This window comes from Mustela putorius, unplaced genomic scaffold (assembly GCF_011764305.1).
Source record: "Mustela putorius furo isolate JIRA1106 unplaced genomic scaffold, ASM1176430v1.1 tig00000179_pilon_pilon_pilon, whole genome shotgun sequence".
NCBI classification, from domain to species: Eukaryota; Metazoa; Chordata; class Mammalia; order Carnivora; family Mustelidae; genus Mustela; species Mustela putorius.
Genome location: NW_025421305.1, coordinates 11,229,901 through 11,251,257, shown reverse-complemented (window position 1 = coordinate 11,251,257; position 21,357 = coordinate 11,229,901). Strand labels below are relative to the sequence as shown.

The following is a 21,357-nucleotide window of genomic DNA, read 5'->3' as shown; positions in this document are numbered from 1 at the left end:
AGCTCCTTCCAAACTCTCTCACTGAGTTGTCTTAGACCCAACTGCCTCCAACTGGGTTCTGCAGCTCCACCCTCATGGCTGCAAACATGGAAGGGAAAGAGGGAACTCAAACCACTTACCTGGCTGTTCCAAGAGGCCATCACTGGGTACTTAGCAGACTGGAAAAATGGGCAGCGTTTTCCCTTTTTCAAATCAAGCATTTAAACCCCATCTCTGCCATTTAACTGCTGTGTGACCCTAGGAAAAATTTCTGAACCTTTCTGAGGCTCAGTTTTCTCACCCGGCAAATGGAGATACAATAGCGTTGTTGTAAGGGTTAAGTGAGGTCATGTTGCCCGGAGGAAAAACTTTTCTTCTAAGAAAAGTTTATTTACATTCACAGGAGCCAATGGATCAAATGGCTTCCAGAACAGCAAGAGATAGGGGCTTATATACCAAATGGGAAGAAGGGAACTGGGAGAAGGGGCTTCTTGGGAAAACAGATGGAAAGTATGACAGTTTCAGATAAGGTTTGTTAAGCAATTACTCATCTAGGCGATAATGTTAGACTGCTTTCTGGCTGTGAATCTCCTGGAGAGTAGATTTACAGGCTGTGTTTTTTGGGAGGTCCTGCTTTAGTTAAGGATTCTCTCTCTCTCTCTCTCTTTTTTTTTTTTTAAGAGAGAGAGCTCAAGAGAGCTTGAACAGGAAGAGAGGAGGGGGAGGGAGAGAGAGAGAATCTCCAGCAGACTCCGAGCTAAGCGAGGAGCCCAGTGCAGGGCTGGATCTCACAATGTTGAGATCATGACCCGAGCTGAAATCAAGAGTTGGGCGCTTAACCAACTGAGCCACCTAGGTGCCCCAGTAAGGTTTTTTTTCTGTGGCAGCTGTTTGCTCAGATGTTTTTAGCTTGAAATAATCTCTATGCCACTGTGGTACATGTTGGGTCCCTTCAATGTCACACATACTGTGTGTGTTACCCACGTGTTGGGGTGTTACAGGAGAGGTAAAGCTATCAGAGTTCAGAGACGTTACCAAACAAGTGGCACCACCACCCTTAAGGCTGATGGCTCCCTCTGGGCACTGAGGAGTAGGATGAACCACAGAATGACAGCGGCGACGGTAGCCATGAAGGGCGTGCTCTTCCTGTCTCAAGAGGGACTCTCCATCTTCCACTCGCCAGTCTTCTACCAGGAACATAAATGAAGGCTTTCAGTCTCTACCTGCTAACAGCCTCTTGTTTGACCCACAGCATAGGAAAAAGAAAATCAAGCTGAATAAAAATAATTTTATTTATGAGGTGTTTCCTCCATATTGCACTGACTTTCTGTTTCCATTCCAATTTTTTTTTTAAAGATTTTATTTATTTATTTGTCAGAGAGAGTGAGCACAGGCAGACAGAGTGGCAGGCAGAGGCAGAGGGAGAAGCAGGCTCCCCACTGAGCAGGGAGCCCAATGTGAGACTTGATCCCAGGACGCTGGGATCATGACCTAAGCTGAAGGCAGCTGCTTAACCAACTGAGCCACCCAGGCGTCCCTTCATTCCAATTTTTAAGGAAGTCCTATTCCCTATTTTGTTTGTGGTACAGTGTGTATAGCTGGGAGTGAAGACACCTTGGGAAAAAAATCCTGTAATACATTGTTATATCAAATACAGTTATTGTAACAATACCAATTAACCCCCAAGGAGAAACTTGCTTTAATTTTATTATTTACAATTTTTAAGGATTTATTAATTGTATACAGTGCAAAGAGCATTGCATCAAACCCATGAATGTTATTCTATACTTATTTAGAATACTTTATACTCTATACTTTATTTAGAATGTTATTCTATACTTATTACTATTCTATACTAATTTTTAAATGGATAAATATGACATTTTAATAGGGCCAACACGACAAATCTTTTCTTCAGTAAGAAGAATCTTTTCTTTTTGGTAAGAAAAATCTTTTCTTCCCTCTCCCCCGCTAACTTCTACTTAAATAAGAAACAAGAAGAGTAAGGTACAGTGGTGGTAGGGAAATGAATTTTGTTGATTTTAATATAAAAACACACCCAGCAATTTGTGGAGTGACTTCATCCCTGATGCCAAAGATTATCAATCGGTCTAAGAGCATGCAGTACATATTCACAAATAGGCATTTCTGGAATTATTTGAGAAGTGACATTTTCAGATTCCAAAAGGTACTGTACATTTGTCCATTCTTCCATTCTTTCTCCCTCACAGACATCTGTCTATGACCAACTCATAATGCAACTGCTCAATGGTTCTATTCACTTAAAAAAAAAATCTTACTCTCTGCATGTTGCCAGAATTTTTATCTGTATTATTCTTTCGGGTTGTAAATACCAAAGCAGTAGCTTTCAGCTCTGGTATCATGAGCCACTTATGTGTCCTCCTCTGTGTGAGAGAAAGGAAAGGATCACAACCCATGGAGTTGTGGGTGGGATATGGGAGGGACTCAGCAGAACTCACAGCTTGCCCTATAGGTATGTCTAGACCCCTAAAGCCTCTTGGGAGTGGGTCCTTCATGCAGAAGTCCTCTGTTAAATGTGCACCTTTAGAACAAAGGTTTAGGCCATGTTGATCCAGGTGATTACCCAACAGGGAGTAGTGTCATCACAAGTGGAATCTCACAAGGGCCCCTGATGATGCTAGCAACAATGATGATAATGACAACGGTGACAGTGATGATAATAAGGTGTCTTTGTTCTCAAGTAATCCCCAACTTCCCCTCTTCCATCTTTTCTTTGCCGAGACCCAGAAAAGCTGGAAAGTAGACTTAAAGCCAAGAACTCCTTCCTCCCGGGAAGCACAATGGAAGCTAAGAGGTAAGATGTACAAACTCTTCTCCTCTGCCCATTACACCCATAGGTCTGGATAAAGGTAAGAGCTGCTTTCCCATGTCTGATGGAGCCCCATCAGTGTAAGGTCAAGGTTCATCATGGCTAGCAAAGAATAATGGGTGTCACTCTGTGGTAGACATTGTGCATTGTCTACCCAAGAGCCAGTCTCACCCCATACCCCTTCTGGTGTTTGCTCTGCAGCTCTAGGGCCTGAAACATCAATCAGAGGCGATCACAATAGTCTTCTCTCTGCCAGTAACAGGCTTAGGCATTGGTGCCTTGATTTAGTCCTTACCTGAGGGTAAGTCTGCTGCAGACACTCTGGAAAAGTTTTTCCTCTTTAGTTAAAAATAAAAAAGTTGCACAAGAGGACATTATTCTTTCCTTTGCTGGACATCTTGATACCTACACATGAGGCCTAGAGCTGCTGTGATCCCTGGGGGTCAGGGGAGGAGACACTGGCCATCCCAGCACCACTGTGGTAAGCTAAGCTGGGCCTGCCCCCTCTATAGAGTCCTAGTGATGGACGTCGTAAGCAAGTTCCTGCTTAAACCTTAAGGAAGACAGGTCTTCTGCTGCTTGTGGGTAATCTACCAGACACACCCTTTAGAAGCTCATCCAGGCTTGTCATCATCTTGTCAGGGATAGAGGCCATGAAATTGGTAAAGAAACCACAGGACCTGTGCATATGAGTGGCCCTGGCCACCTCAGATACTTGCTTGTTAAAAAAAATCATTGAAAACTATAATTTATCTGTCTTCTGTATCCATTCATCACTCAGTCAATGAATATTCAGTTAGCTTTTCCTGTGGTTTGGCTGTAAAAGACACAAAGAAATAGAGTATGAAGGGGTGGCATGGTGCTTTGGCATTCACCAGGAACTTCACATGCACTATTTCATGCCCACAAAAACTCCATGAAATCAGTATTTATTATTCCTATTTCACAGATGAAAAAAATCTGAGGCTTAAAAAAGATTATCCAAATTTCCATAACCTGACTCTAAGTCCATGGTTTTTTTTTCCATCAAAATCTGAAATGTACCTTGCCTACAGGAAGCTTATGGTTGAAAATTGGGGAGATGAAGTATCCCTACATTTAGAAGGAAAAAAACAATATTTAGATGGCTGGTCAATAAATTTTACCAAGTACTTAGTACCAAATGTAGATGGTGAGAGCAAGCATCATTCAGGAGGAACTTAGCAATGTTGATGGAGAATCGGTGTGTATGTTTAGTGCAAATGGAAGATAATCTTTCCCACACAGGGACTAACAGCTGTATTGGAATCCAGATACAATCATATAAAAACAATTACAATTTCATATAAGTGAAAAATGCGTAAGCCAGATTCATGTTTCTTGTCAGATCTTAGTTACCTACTTTTGTCATCTGTAAGTAATTAATTTTCAGCTTGAAAGGTTGGATAAAATAATTTCATTTGAAAAGCAATCATGCATGTATGTTGAGAATATTAGAGGAAAGAATTAAGGTGATCTCAGTTTGTCCCACTAACCATGCAAGTGAAGGAAATGGATTCACATCAGATTCTTTTTACTAATATTACTTATTTTACTTACAGAACTAATAACACTCAAGCCCTTTAAATTGCACTGTCTGATTCAGTAGCAAGTAGCCACTGGGCACATGTGGCTACTTAAATTTATATTTTATTTTTTAATTTTTTAATAAGTTTTATTTTTAAAATTTTTTTTAAAGATTATTTATTTATTTGACAGACAGAGATCACAAGTAGGCAGAGAGGCAGGCAAAGATAGGGAGGGGAAGCAGGCTCCCCCGCTAAGCAAAGAGCCCAATGTGGGGCTCCATCCCAGGACCCTGGGATCATGACCCAAGCCAAAGGCAGAGGCTTTAACCCACTGAGCCACCCAGGCACCCCTAAATTTAAATTTTATTAATTAAAAATTAAATAAAAGTTTAAAATACAGTTTCTCCATTGCACTTGTCCCATTTCATGTGCTCAAAAGCTGCATATAGTTAGTGGCTACCATATTGGACAGCACAAAATATAGGACACATTTTTGTCTTTGCAGAAAGTTCTGCTGGATGTGGCTGCTCTAGATTCTGGCACGTGATAGACTGTAATAGAGAATGCAGAGTTATTTCTTAAACGTAAAAGGGGAAAATACTCTGTTCATACTATAATGTTTTTTCATGGCTTTATATAATTATAGCAGAGTTGCTTTGATCACACATTACGAAACAAATATTTGCACTTTGCTAGGCACTGTATACAGGCACTATTTCAGTTCAGATGTTTTTCCCAGAATCTAGTGTCTAGCACCATGCAGGAAAATGGTCTGACTCAATAATTGTTTATTAGTGGGATGACTCTGAGGAGCAATGCAGCAGACCTTAGAACTTCTTCCTCTGCCACTGGACAGGTTAGGTATGTGACCGATGCCTCCACTGCAGAGGATAAAGCAAATTCTTACTTGCTTACCCAACCTCTTCTTTGCTGATAGAATTCCAGTTTTATTCAGGACAGTAATGTCCCCAGGCAGAGCAATGGATCAAGATTTTTCCACACACACATGACAATGTTATTTCAGCTTTCCTACCCTCTCTTTTAGCAAGTTTGGCCATGTACTCCAGATTTGGCCAATGAGATCTAAGTAGAACTCTGAGGTAGGTAGAAATTCTGTAAAGTCTTTTTCCTTCCTATAAAAGGAAATTGACTTGACTATACCACTTGTCCCTTTCTCTTCCTACTTGTTTTGAATGTGGATGTGATATCTGGAGGTGCCACAGGCATCCCGCAACTGTGATGAGATAAGTGAAGAACCAAGAAAACCACAGACAGAGGCTTTGTTGTTGCTGGGGTGCTGAGCTAAGCCCTGAACCACCACCACACTTCCTACATAGAAAACAAGAAACACCTGTTCTTTTGAGCCACTTTTAACTAGGCGTTCTATTACTTGCAGCTAAAAGCAATCCTAATTTTTACAGAATATTACGGTCCAACTTTGGGTTCCTGGACCCAATTCCAGCACGGGGGATGGAGGTAGGGGAAAGGGTCTTTCCAACACAGGCCCAGGCAATTTTTAGACACCAGCAGGGTGTTTGAGAATTCAACTCAGTTCTTAATAGCATCTACTTGGAGACAGCAGCAGAGTCCACAGGTTAAGGGCTCAGTCCTACAACACTGTCTCCATCCACTGCAGTTGCTTGTCAAAGCCCAGATTGTCACCAGTGATTCTGACTGGCCATAGATCAGAAGCTCCCATGGCCCTTTCCTCAGGTCTGATTAATTTGCTAGCACAGTTCACAAAACACAAAACACAAAGAAACATTTTACCTACCAGATGACCAGTATATTATAAAAGGATAGGACTCAGAAACAGCCAGATGGAAGAGATGCAGAGGGCAAGGTATGTGGGAAGGGATGTGGAGCTTCCATGCCCTCTCCATTGTCCCCAAATCTCCATGTGTTTACCAACCTGGAAGCTCTCTGAATTTCATCCTTCAGGTTTTAATGGAGGCCTCATTACATAGGTATGATTGGTTAAATAGTTGGTCATTGATGGATTCAATCTCCAGCAACTCTTAACACCCAGCCCAGATGTAGGACTGTGGGTGAGATTAACCCACTAATCTCTGATCATGTGGTTGGTTCTACAGGCAACCCACCCTGTCCTTAGCTTATCTAAAGGCTTTCCAACTGTCACTTCATTAACATAACAAAAGACACTTGGCTCCCTCTTATCACAGGAAATTCGAAGGGCTTTAGGAGCTGTGACTCAGGAACCATAAACAAAGATCAAATATATATGAGAAATTTTTTTGGTCATCTGAATGGCCACGTATATTTCTTACAAAACACAGTATCTGGGGCGCCTGGGTGGCTCAGTGGGTTAAGCCTCTGCCTTCAGTTCAGGTCATGATCCCAGGGTCCTGGGATGGAGTCCTGCATTGGGATCCCTGCTCAGTGAGAGTCTGCTTCTCCCTCTCCCTCTGCCTCTACTCCTGCTCCTGTGCTCTCTCTCCCTCTCTCTCTCAAAAATTAATAAATAAAATTTTTAAAAATAATAACTACCCAAAAAAGTGGCACCATGTGACATTCAAGACTTTCATAAGAAGTCTTAGAGTTTCTGTTTATACTGGTGGGCATGCTCCCTCATGGGACACCCTCTCTGGAGGAAACCAGCAGTCATGTAAGAAATGCAACTACATGAACCACTTGTGTAGAGTGTGATACTGGCCAGCTGCCAACTCTTCCAGCCCTCTCATCTGAGGCATAGGACCTGGGTGAATGAGCCATAATGATGGAAACAGCCAGGTGCCCCAAGACTAAGCCATTTTATTTTTAAATTTTCTTTAATTTTTTAAAGATTTTACTTATTTATTTGACAGAGAGAGAGCACAGGCAGGAGTAGCGGCAGGCAGGGAGAGGGAGAAGCCTGAGCTCAAGGCACTTAACTGAGCCACTGAGGAGTCCCTAGAATAAGCCATTTTAAACACTGTCTTCTCAGAACTTCATTTTAATTCTTTGAACATCATCATCATATTGAGCTAATTCTCAATATCTCTCAATATCTCTATCGTCATTTTGCCAGATTTCCTGTTTTCCTCACTGGAATCAGGACCATCTGGTACAGTTGTGGAGGTCATGCACTGCACAAACGTGTCAGACCAAGGGGTTGAGTAGTGGTTGAAGTAATTTTTTTTTTTTTTTTTTAGTTAACATAACATGTCATGTAGCCTACTGGCTGCCCTGACTGGGACAGACAGTCTGCCAAAGTTTTCAGTCCACCAATTCTCTTTGCTGATATTTGATTGTCTATACAGTGTAATCCAATCTTACCTTTACTCCCATTTTCCTTTTTTTTTTTTTTTTTTTTTGGCATCACTGATGCCTTGAAGTACTACTCATTGTGCCTCCTGTAAGTCCTGTATTCCTTTTTTTCCTCTTTCCCTATTAAGAAACTTTTTTTTGATCTCTCAATTGAAGCGGCTTGTTTTCCTAATTATACACAGTATTTGCCTATTTTTTAAAAAAAGATTTTATTTATTTATTTGCCAGAGAGAGATAGAGAGAGAGAGAGAGAGCACACAAGCAGGAGGAGCTGCAGGCAGAGGGAGAAACAGGCTCCTCACTGAGCAGGGACTCAATCCCAGGACTCTAGGGTCATGACCTGAGTCAAAGGCAGGTACTTAACTGACTGAGCCACCCAGGTGTCCCTAATATTTGCCTACTTAAAATATTTAAAGAATACATAAAAGTATAAAGAAGAAAGTGAAAAACAACAACAATAAAATCACCTGAAATCCCATCCTTGAGATAACCATCATTAACATTTAAGTGATTTTTTTCATGTAACTTTTTTCATATATATGGGATTTTGTGGATCATCCTGCCTGCTTTCTCCAATCTTATCCCCGGATGATAAATGCAGAACCGATTAATTAGAGCCCGCTATAAATTTAGTTGTCAGACTGCCTGAATGCTTACACTGCTTAGTAATATTTAAAATCTGTCTCACTTCCTGCCTGCCACTTTTGGTTAATTGACAGCTTTTCAATGCTCCTCAAACACTACTCACTTTGCTGAAAACAGGGAGTCCCTCCTTGACTCCCCCTCACCTAAGTGGACTTCTGTTGTGGCCCATTGTTATGAAGGTAGAGGAAGGACGGTCAAGTGTCTTTCAGACCAAGAAGATGGAGACAGAAAAAGAAACAAGCTACTCCATAGCATTTATAGAGCTTTATTCAGGTTAACTTATAGCAAGGATCAGGTGGACAACAATCCAAGTGTTATACAGCTATCTTCCTCAAAGTCTGGACCTTAATCCACAGATTTTATAGACTGAGGGAGAGGTCGGAGGTCAGTGTGGTGAGGTCAAAGGTAGATGTCTAAAGTGGGACCATCTGTGCACCAGAGGGAAGATGAGAGCAAACCTTCCTTTAGGTCAGGGCATACATTAATCTCCAAGGGGCCTAGAATGCATAGCCCCAAGGGAGGTCATTTGGTGGACATGAACAAGATGGAAGGCCAAAGATGGAGTTAGTATTGTCAACACTCCCATACCCACGTGTCCAAAAATGGTGAAGAGGCGCAAAGAGGAGGGAGGCAAGTTGGGGCTACCTCAGAATGGGCAGTTGGCAAGCTTTTGTTTTGTTTTTTTACTTTTTTTTACTTTTCAGTTGGCAAGCTTTAAAGACAGAAGCTGGGAAGGTGAAGTGTATCAGACCAGGATGGCCTATTTGCTGGAACAAGGCCAGATAGAGATGCAAGAGCCAAAAAAGTAAGATTGCAATGGAAGCCAAGGAGGCATCTTGCAGAAATCCTGCTAGACACCCTAGAGTAGCTCCATAGGGCTTTAATATAACCAACTCCAGGTGCTAAAGTCCTTACAGGTGTAAGTGGAACCCTCGACATGCTGGAGTTCCAGCTCTTGAGAACCAACTCAGTGTTGTTCCTCAGTAGGTTATTCCCCTCCCCCCACAAGCCTGACTGTGAGCCTTGGAACCAGCTCTTGCCAACAGGAAGGCTAAGGGATCCCTAAGCATTTCCGAGATGCCCTGGTATAAATCAGGTCACTTCCAGACTTCTCTCCCTGCTGGTTTGGGATTCACTTTTCACATATCTACAGTTATCACTCATCCATCTGCTTTACAGTTTTCAGAATGTTGACGATGTTTGTCCTCACGGATGTGTGCCTCTTTTACATTTATTTATTTTTAAACTTTTTTGTTTGGTTTTTTGGCTATCCTTTTCAAGGGGCTTAGGAAAGAAATTGAAGTAAATGTGTGCTCCGCTCATCATTTTAAAATAGAAATTAATACAGAAGTATTTTCAAAGGAGAGCAGCATGGTAAAAACATTATTTTGAGAAGCTAAGATCATCTTTAAAGTGCAGGAAATTCAGAGGGTCAGAAATGTAAGTCATGGAGTCAGGAGAGCACAGGAGACTCCAAGAGGGAGAAAAATCAAAGGTCTAAAATATGATTGTGGCAAAGAGAATGAAAAGAAAGAGCCAAACCTTTAAAAAAGGGAAAGGAAGAAATTTGTTGACCAACTGATAAAAGGGAAGAAAGAAGAATCCGTGCATTGTTGAGCTTGGGACAGAATGACTGAGAGACCTCTACGAATTTAGGAGAAGTAATGAAGAGGTTTGGGGGGACAACTGATGGGTTCTATTTTTGTGACAGTGAGGGTTGAGAATGAGGGAAATGGGTGCTATTTTCTTACAGCAGCCAAAATAGAACAGAAATTCTGCCAAAACTCATCAAACCTTTTTATTAATTGATAGGGTAATAACTTCTAAAATATAGAATCTATATTCAAGAACTTCTAAGTTAATATGGGAAATGGACGGACTCAGAGATTCAGGTGATAATGTCTTCTCTTCCTCCATATGAAGGTCATAATTTTTCAGGACATGGGTTTTTATTCTTGGGAGAAGACAAAACAGAGTTTTGTTACAGTTTAAGTTTGGGGTACTACAATGAAATCAGAGGACTGAGAAAAATCCTACAGCTTCTCATCCTACTGGTAGTCAGTCTGCCATTTTAGTCAAGAGACCATAACGGTCTTTTTAAAGAAATCTGATTAGCCCAAAAGGCAAAGCCTAAATATACAGACAACAGAGGCTCCCTGTGCCAGTCAGGGATCTCCATAGAAACAGAATCAATAGGATATATGTATATTTATATTAAGAGATTTATTTTAAGGAATTGGCTCATGCAATTGTAGGGGGCCAGGAAATGCTACATCCATGGGACAGTCCAGTAGGCTGGCCACTCAGGCAAGAGTTGATGTCATGATCTTGATTCTAAAATCTGTAGGACAAGCCAATAGGTTGGAAACTAAGGCAGGATTTCTTTGTTATAGTCTGGAGGCAGAATTTTTTTTCTCTGGGAAGCTTTTTGCTCTATAGGCCTCTTAACCTATTGGATAAGGTCCACCCACATTATTCAGGATAATGTCCTGTAAAGTCAGTTGATGGTAGATGATAATCGCATCTATGAAATGACTTCACAGCAATATCTAGAGTAGTATTTGACCAAACAACTGGGCCAAGCTAAGCCTAGCCAAGGTGACACATAAAATTTAGCCCTTGCACTCCCCAGTGAAACTGCTCAACCGTATTGCCCGAATACCACCCAGGTTGGGTGGGAGATTACTTAAGAAAAATAGTAATAAAATAAAAATAAAAGGATTGTCTAAACACTCCATGCTAAAGAAAGAACAGTTAATCAAGAATCAGTAGACATCTGAGCAAAGTCCTTTAGAGGAAACAAAAACAGTTTAGGGAGAAGGAAACAACAAAATAACTATAATTAAGATTCTCGGGGAGATAAAAGACAGTAATGTGACCATGTAACAAGAAAAACTATTGGGAGGGAGAAAGGTTTCAGAGGACAAAAAGGAGCTCCTTGAAATTATCAAAATTATAACATAAATTGAAAGCTCAGTAAGAAGGTTATGAGATAAAGTTGAAGCAATCTCTAAGAAAGTAAAACTAAATGGCAAGAGATGGAAAATTGACAAAGGGGAAAAAGAGGTCATTTTAGGAGGATCAAGTCTAAATAAGATTTCCAGAAGGAAAACAGAAAATGGAGGAGGGGAAGTTACCAAAGAAATAATTCAAAAACATTTCTGAGCATTAAAGGTTATGAGTTTTCAGATTGAAAACCTTTACCAAGTTCCCAGCCCAGCAGATGAATATCCATACCAAGTAATTTCATCATGAAATTTAAGGAATCAAAGATAAGACAGTAAAACCTTGGGTGAGTGGGATGGATAGATTTATATACAAATGATCAAGAATCAGACTGACTTCAGGCTTCTCGATGGCATCAGCTGAGGGCAATGAAATGATGCCTTCAAAACTGTGAGGACACATGATATTTTTTACCCAGAATTCTATTTCCAACCAAAGCTAGCAAACGTAATGGTAGAAAATGAAGTTTTTGTAAATAAAAGTTTTCTAACGCTCACTTTCTAACCACTTTTTCTCAGCAAGTTGTAAAGGATCTACTTCTCCAGGAAAAGGAGTAAACAAAGAAGAGGAGAAGAGATTTGGGAATCCGGGACTCTAACTAAAGAGATAGGCAGGGACACCTGGGTGGCTCAGTCAGTTAAGCATCTGCCTTCGGCTCAGGTCATGATCCCAGGGTTCTGGGATCGAGTCCCGAGTGGGGCTCCCTCCTCAGCGGGAAGCCTGCTTCTCCCTCTGCCTGCCATTCCCCCTGCTCATGTGAGCTCTCTCTGACAAGTAAGTAAAATCTTTAAAAAAGAGAGAGAAAGAGACAGGCGAAGAGAATACGTGGCAGGATGAAGGGAGATCCCAGGACACATCGGGGATGGAGAGAGCAGTCAGTCCAAATGAAATAAGATCAGAGGATCCTGAGACAAGTTGTCTCCAAGAGTATGAAATCAATTATCGCACCTAGTGTATTTGGATGTATTAAGAGAGTTACACCTCTTGGGGACTGTTTGGGGGCACAAAACTAAACAATTAAAAATAAATATATTATATCCAGGAAAAGTAAAAGGTCATTGAAGACAGGAAAAGTAATAATATTAGTTAGTACCACTTGGTTTGATTATAAATAGTATTTACCTAGTGAAAACAAGATAAATCTGTGGCTTAATGAAATCACATGTTCGCATGGAGGATGTATGTGTGTGATGCAGGCAGGGAAGTGGAGGAAGACAGCTAAATCCTTACCTTGCATAATACAAATAGATAATAATTGATACTAAAAACAATCAAGAAAAAGTAGATACTTCAGTTGCAGTCCAGTAATGTTATTTAAAGATTAAGAGGTGAACTTGGTTTTTTTGAAAATTTTCTTTTCTTTCTTTCTTTTTTTTTTTTTTTAATGTTTATTTGACAGAGCGATAACACAAGCTGGGGGAGCTACAGAGGGAGAGGGAGACGCAGACTCCCCACTGAGCAGGGAGCCCCAGATGGGGCTTGATCCCAGGACTCAGAGATCATGGCTTGACCGGAAGGCAGCCACTTAACAGACTGGGCCACCTAGATGCCCCCAGATGTGAATTTAAAAAGAGAAAGAATTAGAATTAAAATTGTCTCTGGGAGGAAAAAAAAAATATGGTGGGGACAAGGAGAGAAGATAGTTGTTTTTCATAATAAGTTTTGCTGAATTGTTTGATCCTTCTGGCATGCATAATTTTGACATTTTTTTAGACTCCCGAACCTGTCGGATAAAACCCAAACTCTTGGCGGTTCAAGAGCTCACCTTAGGGAGTTAGAGTGACCTGGATTCTAAAACCAGCTTGGCCACGTCCCAGCTGTGTAATCTTGGGCACATTATCTAAGTTCTCCAAACTCTGTGGAAGGGGATAATAGTTCTCATGGTAACGGTGCAAAGCGACTGATCCACAGCCCTCATTGTGAAGAATGAAGAAAAGAACCCATGTCAAGTCTCAGCATTATGACTGAAGCACCGCCCCCCAACCAGTATTGTATAAACTCTCACTAATGTTTTTTGCCTTGATCAGGCTGACATTCAAGCCTCTCCGTTATCTCTCCCATCTGCTTTTCTGACCTCCTGTCATATTCCTCTTCTAGACAAACTGGAAGCTTGGGCCAGGCCATCTCGTCCTTCCTGAAAGGAGCAGCGCTCTTGCCTGCCTCCCTGCAACTGTTTGTTTTCCTTGTCACCGACCTATTTTGGTTGAGATAACAATGGAAATGCAATGTGTTACACCCTGTAAATAACTAGACAATATTTGCATTCATAGGATCGAAATCCAAGATGTAAATATTTCCTCTAGGGGCTAAAAGCCGAAAGGAGGAGTTCCATTTTTGCTCAAGATGTGTTAATCTTGTCATCACTCGAGGTTGCTATGGTTCCTGTTTGGCACTTCCAGGCCTTAAGCTTATGCCACTATATCTGAACAAGTGGAAAGAACCACATTTGATTGAGCCAGGGAGACCGGCAGGGTATCTTGTGAGATAAGTCACAATTTGCAAGTGGAAAAACAAGCCAGAATTTTTGTGTCTCACTTACACACAGATTCTCGCTGTTCCTAACACTGAGTATTTCCAGCTTCGTTTTTTTCCTGGGGAACAGGAACAATGTATTTTGTAAACCAGGAGATACTCTTTTCTCTTTCGTGTGGCACAGTTTAAGTGGGGAAAACCCAGGAGCCATGTGCTTGTTGTTTTTTAGAATAAAGTCTTCGATTTTGTAAGTAATTTGTTAGAGGCAGTGATTTCATTAGAGAGACTTCATTAGGATATAAAGATAAACATGTTCTAGCCTAAAAAATAAGGGTTAAACCAGAGAAAATTCAGCTAATTAACTTGGACAATTAATACTCTCTGTCGACTCTACAATTATTTTCGAATTCACAGTCATAGTTAGAAAGGTTCCTTGGACAGAAATCAATGTTGTGTTTTTATGAGACTCACTAACATCTCTCTGGTGACATCTGTGCCCTATGGTACTTTCTTGGTTCTTATCTAGCCTTTTAGAGACTTTTGGTCTCTGGTGTTTATGGGAAGTAAATAGTAATATGGGAATAATGTTAATGGCTCTTGCTTCCCTAAAATGCTCACAAGATTTCAAAACTTTATAAATCATCTTATAAGATTTCTTCTGCAGATTTAAAGAGGAGGGATAATATCATCTTTCTTCTAACCATCATTCTAAGGTGAGATCAGATAGACCCTCCAGAATCTTATACAAGTTTAACAGCATTTTGTCATTTATTATCCTTACCATGGATGTTTTGTTGACATTTGCCGACACTTTATGAATGTCCCTAAGGCATATGGTACTAAATCAGTTGCTATAAGGTGTACATCTGTGTAGACTAGGAATATTTCCTCACAGGGTAAATAATTCACAAAGGGCTGTTTCATGTGAGCTGTATCTGCTTTTTAGGTATCAATAGTAAAGGAAGAGATGAGAGCGTTTTAATGTAAAACAGAATAGTAAAAACCCTCAGGTTGAGTTTTGAAATCCCCAATTCCCTTGGCTTTAAAATAAGATAAAGTAGAAGATATTTAGTAGAGCGAAGGACTTCTAAACTTTCACTTTAGTTTCAATTTCAACTTCAGGACATTTCAGGAACAATTAGAACACAGGGCAATCTCTGTTTTGGATAATTTCTTCTAAACTATGTATTAGCCCATGATTTCCCTTTACATCTAATTACTTTCTTGCTTATTAATATCTTTGTCAATTTATATTAAGTCCTGGATAGCAGACAAGGATATATTGCCAATGAGAAATTGCCAGTCATAGATTGTGACTGTTCTTAAGGTAAAATCCAGGGGTGCCTGGGTGGCTCAGTCAGTTGAACATTTGACTCTCGACTTTGGCTCAGGTCATGATCTCAGGGGTTATGGGATCAAGCCCTGTGTCAGCCTCACGCTCAGTGAGGGGTCTCTTTGTCCCTCTCCCTCTGTTTCTCCCCCTCCCCCTGTTCCTCCCCATCCCCGCTCTCTCTCTTTCTCTCTCTCTGTGTCTCTAAAATAAATAATTTTTTAAAAAGGTCAAATCCTAAATAGGACCCATAAACCAAATTTCCAGGACCCTCAGTATGCACTGGCAACCAACAACCAACATGAAAATAACACTGAATATCAGCCTCTGTGGTTGGAAAATTTCATCTGATAATGGCATCTTCCTTGGGTTCCGTACTACAGTGACTTCAAATACAATGGTTGCCAACTCTTCAATTAACAGATTGATGAATCTACTGAGAAATTGGGCAGTTCTCAAGTGGTAATCCCACTAATGGATATCATGCTTGATAAATTAATTCTGAGGCTTAACTTCTGTACAGAATTAGAAAATCAAAGAAAAAACAAAAATAGACAATGGCACAAGAAACAAATTTCCAAGAAATGGCGTGTAGCATCTCAGATAGAGGAGAACAAGAAGACATAGATCTTTCTAGAGACATGGCCCACGATGGGAGATGACTACTTCCTTAGCCTCCCTCAAGTGGCTGAGTGGCGTGGAATGCTGCCTTGTACATGCACGTGACATGAGTGCAAATCTTTTTGTTCAGGATGATTTTATTGCTGGTCTATGCAGGACTCACTCAATTACATGTGATGACCCTGTACATCTATAATGTTTAATTTGAGTTTTCCAGAACAACAGCTAATGAATGGCCAACAGAGCCTCACATCCCTTCCCACCAAGTGGTGCCCAGGAAACCCCACCCCTGATGGCACTTGGTAACTGATCATTAGGTTTAATATTTCCCTGATTTCTTTCTTTTTCTTATTCTACTTTTATCTTCTCTCTTTCAACTACTGGTAATACGCAGATTGGGGTCAAACACTTCATAAATTATTTCTGGTTTAATAGTCCTCGTTTTCAAATGTATTTTTCAGACTTTAATTAAACCTAGTCTCCCTGAGGGCCTATGGGGAAGCAGTGTTTTTTCTGCTTTCCAGAAGGGGACAATGGAACAGGAATAATGACTACAGGCAGTAGAAGTGGAAAGGGACAATAAAAAGGAAACTCTCCTGACCTATTCTGAATCTAGAAGCTTTTCTGCCTGTCTTCAGATCTCAGTTCACACCATGAAGCATTTTGGGGGAAATCTGTTTCCTTGAGGAGGTTGAGAGGCATTATATTCTACATTAATAACATGAGAAAAATTCTCATTAATTTCTTATAGGTGCAGCATCATATATAAAGTAAAATACAAAATATGAGAACACTGTCAAGTTTCATCTTATTTGCCGAGATAAAAATTATTTTCATTATTTACTAAAGTAAAAAAAATGATTATTTTATAAAATATTTTATTTATTTGTCGGAGAGAAAGAAAGCATGCAAGCAGAAGGAGCGGCAGGCAGAGGGAGAAGCGGACTCCCAGCTGAGCAGAAGGCAGACACTTAACCAACTGAGCCACCCAGGCATCCCCAAAATGATTATTTTTCTATTTCTAAGAAAACTTTATTCATAATTAAATGAAAAATAAGTATAATTTGGCCTACCTGCCTTCAAGTCATATAGTTTGATAATCTTATATGATTATAATTTATTAAGACAATAAATTATAATTTATTAAGGCAATAAATTATAATTATATAAGATTATATAAGAATATATAAGATTATATAAGAAATATAACCACTTTGTCTTTAAAATCCACACCTAAGTGGACATAAAGCAGTTAAACAACACAACCTCTATGAGGCAGCCACTGGTTAGTTGTAGCTGTATTTACTGAGGCCAAAGAGTACCTTTGCAAGTGGTTTACCAAAATAATAATAATAATAACAATAATAAACACAGGGAACATATTTTCGGGGATAATGCAATATCCTTGAGAAGGCACCTATCCTTTCTTCCACAAAGAAAGAAAAAGAAAATTTTATTTTTAAATGTAGATAGCATAGGCCTGTTTTTAAAGAGAAGGTGAAAGAGTTCCCCTTCCTTGAGGTATAATTCTGCGCAAATCTTAACAGATTATAGGAACAGAAGCAACAAGGTACAGGCATGAGACTGATGAATATCCTTTCATATAAAACCTGTATTTTTTAATTGAAGTAATAACTTACAGTATTATATTAATTTCAAATGTACAATGTAATGATTTAACAATTCTATACATTGCCCAGTGCTCATCACAATAAATGTACTCTTAATCCCCTTGCTCTGTTCACCTACCTCCCCTTTGGCAACCACCAGTTGGTCGTAAAATCTGTACTTTTAATAACTGCAGACGAGGAAATTAAATGAATAAGAATGTTCTATAGGCATCACATTGGAACAAAAACGCTTCAGCCTGGCCCAGTTTGGAGTGGACAGAGGAGCAGGAGTGACAGAGTTGAGGGGCAGAAGAAGCATAGGACATGGACAAGATGAGGTGAGAAACAGCCTCCTCCGTCAATAGGGCCCTGGCCCAGTTCATTACAGTGGACTTCTCACTATCTTTCCCGCACACCAGATGATCAATCCTGGCTAACTGCAGTGATTCCATTCACCTTGCCAATAACTGGCTTAGGAAAGGGGCTTGTGACCCAATAAGAAAACATCTGCTGAAAATGACAGAGTGGGTGAATGGAAAGAACTTCAGAATTTGATGACATTGTTGAATTATTGATAAACTCATCTTGACTCTTTCCCTACTTTGGACTTCCATTCATGTGAAATAATGTTTCTTTATGTTTAAGCCAGTTTATTTATTAATTTATTGAAAATCTGATTGGCTTTATTAATTGGCTCAGGAAATCGGGCAGCACTCCATCAAGTAGAGGGAAGCTCCCAAGCCAGGTAATCAGGGTTTTCTGTTATTTATTAACCAAGAATTCTCTAATTGAAATAATTAATGAAATATATGGGGTATTTCACCAAAACTCTTGCAGGGTATATTTTTATTATGGTTTCCTTAAAGTATATTTATACATAAGTTAGTCGAGCCTTGTTCATTCTATAATTTGGGTTCTCTTCTCAACTCATAGCTCTTTCTCAAGCCCTAACTCAAGAATTCCTTTATATGTTGTTTAGTTGAGAGGCATCTGAATTAACCTACCCTAAATAACTTTGCAACCAAGATACTGGTGTTCATAATGGAAGGATAAGCAAGCAGTATCACTACAGAATAATGCATAAAACATCTATGCACATGTCACATATGATTCCCTCTAGGTTATGTAAAAAATGAGCTAATAAAGATGTCATCAACTAGTCAATTTGACATTCCTAATAATGTGCCCAGAAAATGAACAGAATATATAAAGAACTTCTTTATTCCTCTTGCTCTTCTGCCAACTGATGACTATCTTATTAATGACTATATACTCTCCATTCTGTGCTGGCAATTGGGAGCTAAACATTCACCATGGATATTAATATTCATGTTGCTGGAATTAGGAACAATGGGTATTAAAGAATAATCCAGTTATTTCAAGGATCTTGATCTTGATCTTCAGCCACTATTGCTGAAGCTGAAAAATACAGGTCTTTCAGAAAGAATATCCTTGGGTTAAAATTTGACTTTTTAGAGGAGCATGGCAAGAACAGCACTACAATGAATGCGGTCTATGGCAAATTCGAATAGTAAAGTGAAGTGCGGGTGGCCTCTCACCTAGGGTTTCTTACATCCTCTGGGGCCCTTTTTATGTCTTGGGAGAGCTCTGTCTTTTTGTCAGGACTCTTTTGTTCTTAGTGTGACCTTAATAATAACATATAGGTAACAAAGGGAGAAATATAGTAGGGGAGATTTTAATTCTTGGACCCAGCATTTTTAGGAATACATTCTTTTCTTCTACATTTGTAGTCTTTCTGTAGTGCTTAGTACCCCTAAGTGTACCTCATCACACATCTGAGCTATTACAATACCTTGACCTCTGTTACTTCCCACTTGAAATAAATCTCATGCTCCTGTCAAGTTGCCTTTCATGTCCACAGTTCTTATTTATTACCCTCATGACAGCTAGAATTATTCCTTGAAAATATTTGCATAGCATACTGTGTTTCCTCCTCTTACTCTCAACTCTTCCATATCCTTATATCTTGATGTGCTTCTTGTAAGTAGCATGCAATTGAATTCTGTTTTCTTACCCAGTTTGACAATTTTTGTATTTTAATTAGAACATTTACTTTACTTACATTTAATATAATTATTGATATGTTTTGGTTTATATCTACCATCATAATGTTTGCTTTCTATTTGTTTCTCCTGCTCTATGTTCTCTTTTCTCTCATTTCCTGTCATCTTTTGGGTTGATTTTATTATCGTCAATATTCCAATTTCCTCCCTCTATTAGTTATATGTTCTTTTATTATTCTTTTGCTGCAGAGATAGTATTAACTTGCCAAAGTCCAATATACTATTAGCTGATATTTTACCCTCTTACCAGAAATGTAAGAGCTGTAGAATCTTGAAACTCTATTTGCTCTCTCCTTACTTATAGGGTATTTTTGTATTTTAATTTCATATTTATTGAAAAGTCCACAATAAATTATTGTTATTTTATAGTCAATATTTATTTATGTTTACTCACATATTTACTCTTCTCATTACTCTTCATTCTGTCTTGCATTTCTGGGCTTCTATCTGTGATCATTTTCTTTCTGCCTAAAAAAATATCCTTTGTATTTTCTTTACTGTGAATCTGTTAATATGAATTTTATTGATATTTGCTTGTCTGGATATTTATTTCAGTTTCATTTTTGAAGGATATTTTCATTGGATGTATAATCCTAGGTTGACAGTTATTTTCTTAAAGCATTTTAGATTAATTATCCATTTTCTTCTGGCTTCCATAAGTCTATGAAGAAGTTAGCTATCAGTTTGTTGTTGCTTTGAAATTTGTTGCTCCTTTTTTCCCAGATGATTTTAAGATTTTTTTCTCCTTGTATTTGGCTTTACTATGATGAATCTAGGAATTGAATTCTTTTATTTATCCTGCCTGGGTTCATAGAGATCCTTGAATATGGGGCTTAATGTCTTTCATAAATTTTGAAAAATTCTTAGCCATTATCTCTTCAAATATGGCTTCTGCCCCATTATCTTTCTTGCTTTCCTGTAGGGGCTCCAATTATATGTATTTTGGACCTTCTCACTGCAAGCTCTATGTCTCTTATCCTCTGTTCTGTATTTTCCACATGTTTCTCTCTCTACATTCTGCATATCTTCTTCTGCTCCATCTTCCAGTTCACTAAATCTCCTTTTAGCTTTGTCTAATCTGTTATTAATCTTTTCCATTGAATTCTTAATTTTAGTTAGTTATTGCATTTTTCAGATCTAAATTTGGGGGGCTCGTTTTTAGGTTTTTGGTTCTCTTCTAAAATCTTGGTCTTTTTATTATTCTGACATAGTAAATACAGTTATTTTTAGGTCTGTGCTGGATGGAGCCTCAGAGGGTTTATTTCTATTTTCTCTTGTTTTCTAGGATTCCCTCATGTCTCCCTTTGTGTATTTGGCTATTTTGGGTGTAGTATATTTTTACAGAAATTTGTTTCTATAGGCATCAAGGGGCTCTAGCAATCCAATCTCATGACTACGCTGATTTGAAGCAGGTATTCAGTCCCTGTGGAAGTCAGTTGACTCCTAGGTCACCCTTACTTCTATAATATAGCCTACCGAACTATCCACCTAAAGCATACCGAACTATCCACCTAAAAGCCTAAATTGTTTACTAGGTTTATTCCCCACCTTTTTGTGATTTAAATTTTTTTTGCCTTGTTTTTACAAGCCTGGCAAAAACACTCATTTCTCAATTTCTCAGCCACTTCTTCCAGAATTGGTAAAGGCTATATAAGAAAATTGGTAAAGGCTCTATAAGAAAAGTTCCGTAACTGCCAAGCTTATGTCTGTGATTTTTCTCCTGGACCTTGGTCCTGTAATTCTTAATTAACTTGTTGGTTCTCTAATGCCATCAAGGTTGTTTTTTTTCCCCCAAAACATTTTGTCCAAGGTTTTGTTTTTATTATTGTTCTCAGTGGAGTGTTTGTTCAAATTACCTAGTCTACCAGGCCAGAAGTGAAAAATCTGATCCTTTAAAAACATAAGTCAAATGATGACACTGAAACTCTCCATAAATAAAATAAAA

The 21,357-nt window shown here is 39.1% G+C and overlaps 1 long non-coding RNA gene across 2 annotated transcripts in view; it reads right to left on the bottom strand.

Moving 5' to 3' along the window:
• Positions 1 to 1,474: 1,474 nt before the first annotated feature.
• LOC101675835 overlaps positions 1,475 to 21,357 on the bottom strand; it is a 29,553-nt gene continuing 9,670 nt past the window's right edge. For both annotated transcript variants that reach the window (XR_199948.3, XR_001180644.2), the window contains exon 4: positions 1,475 to 3,647. This is a non-coding gene — a long non-coding RNA (uncharacterized LOC101675835). The remainder of the gene's footprint in view (positions 3,648 to 21,357) is intronic.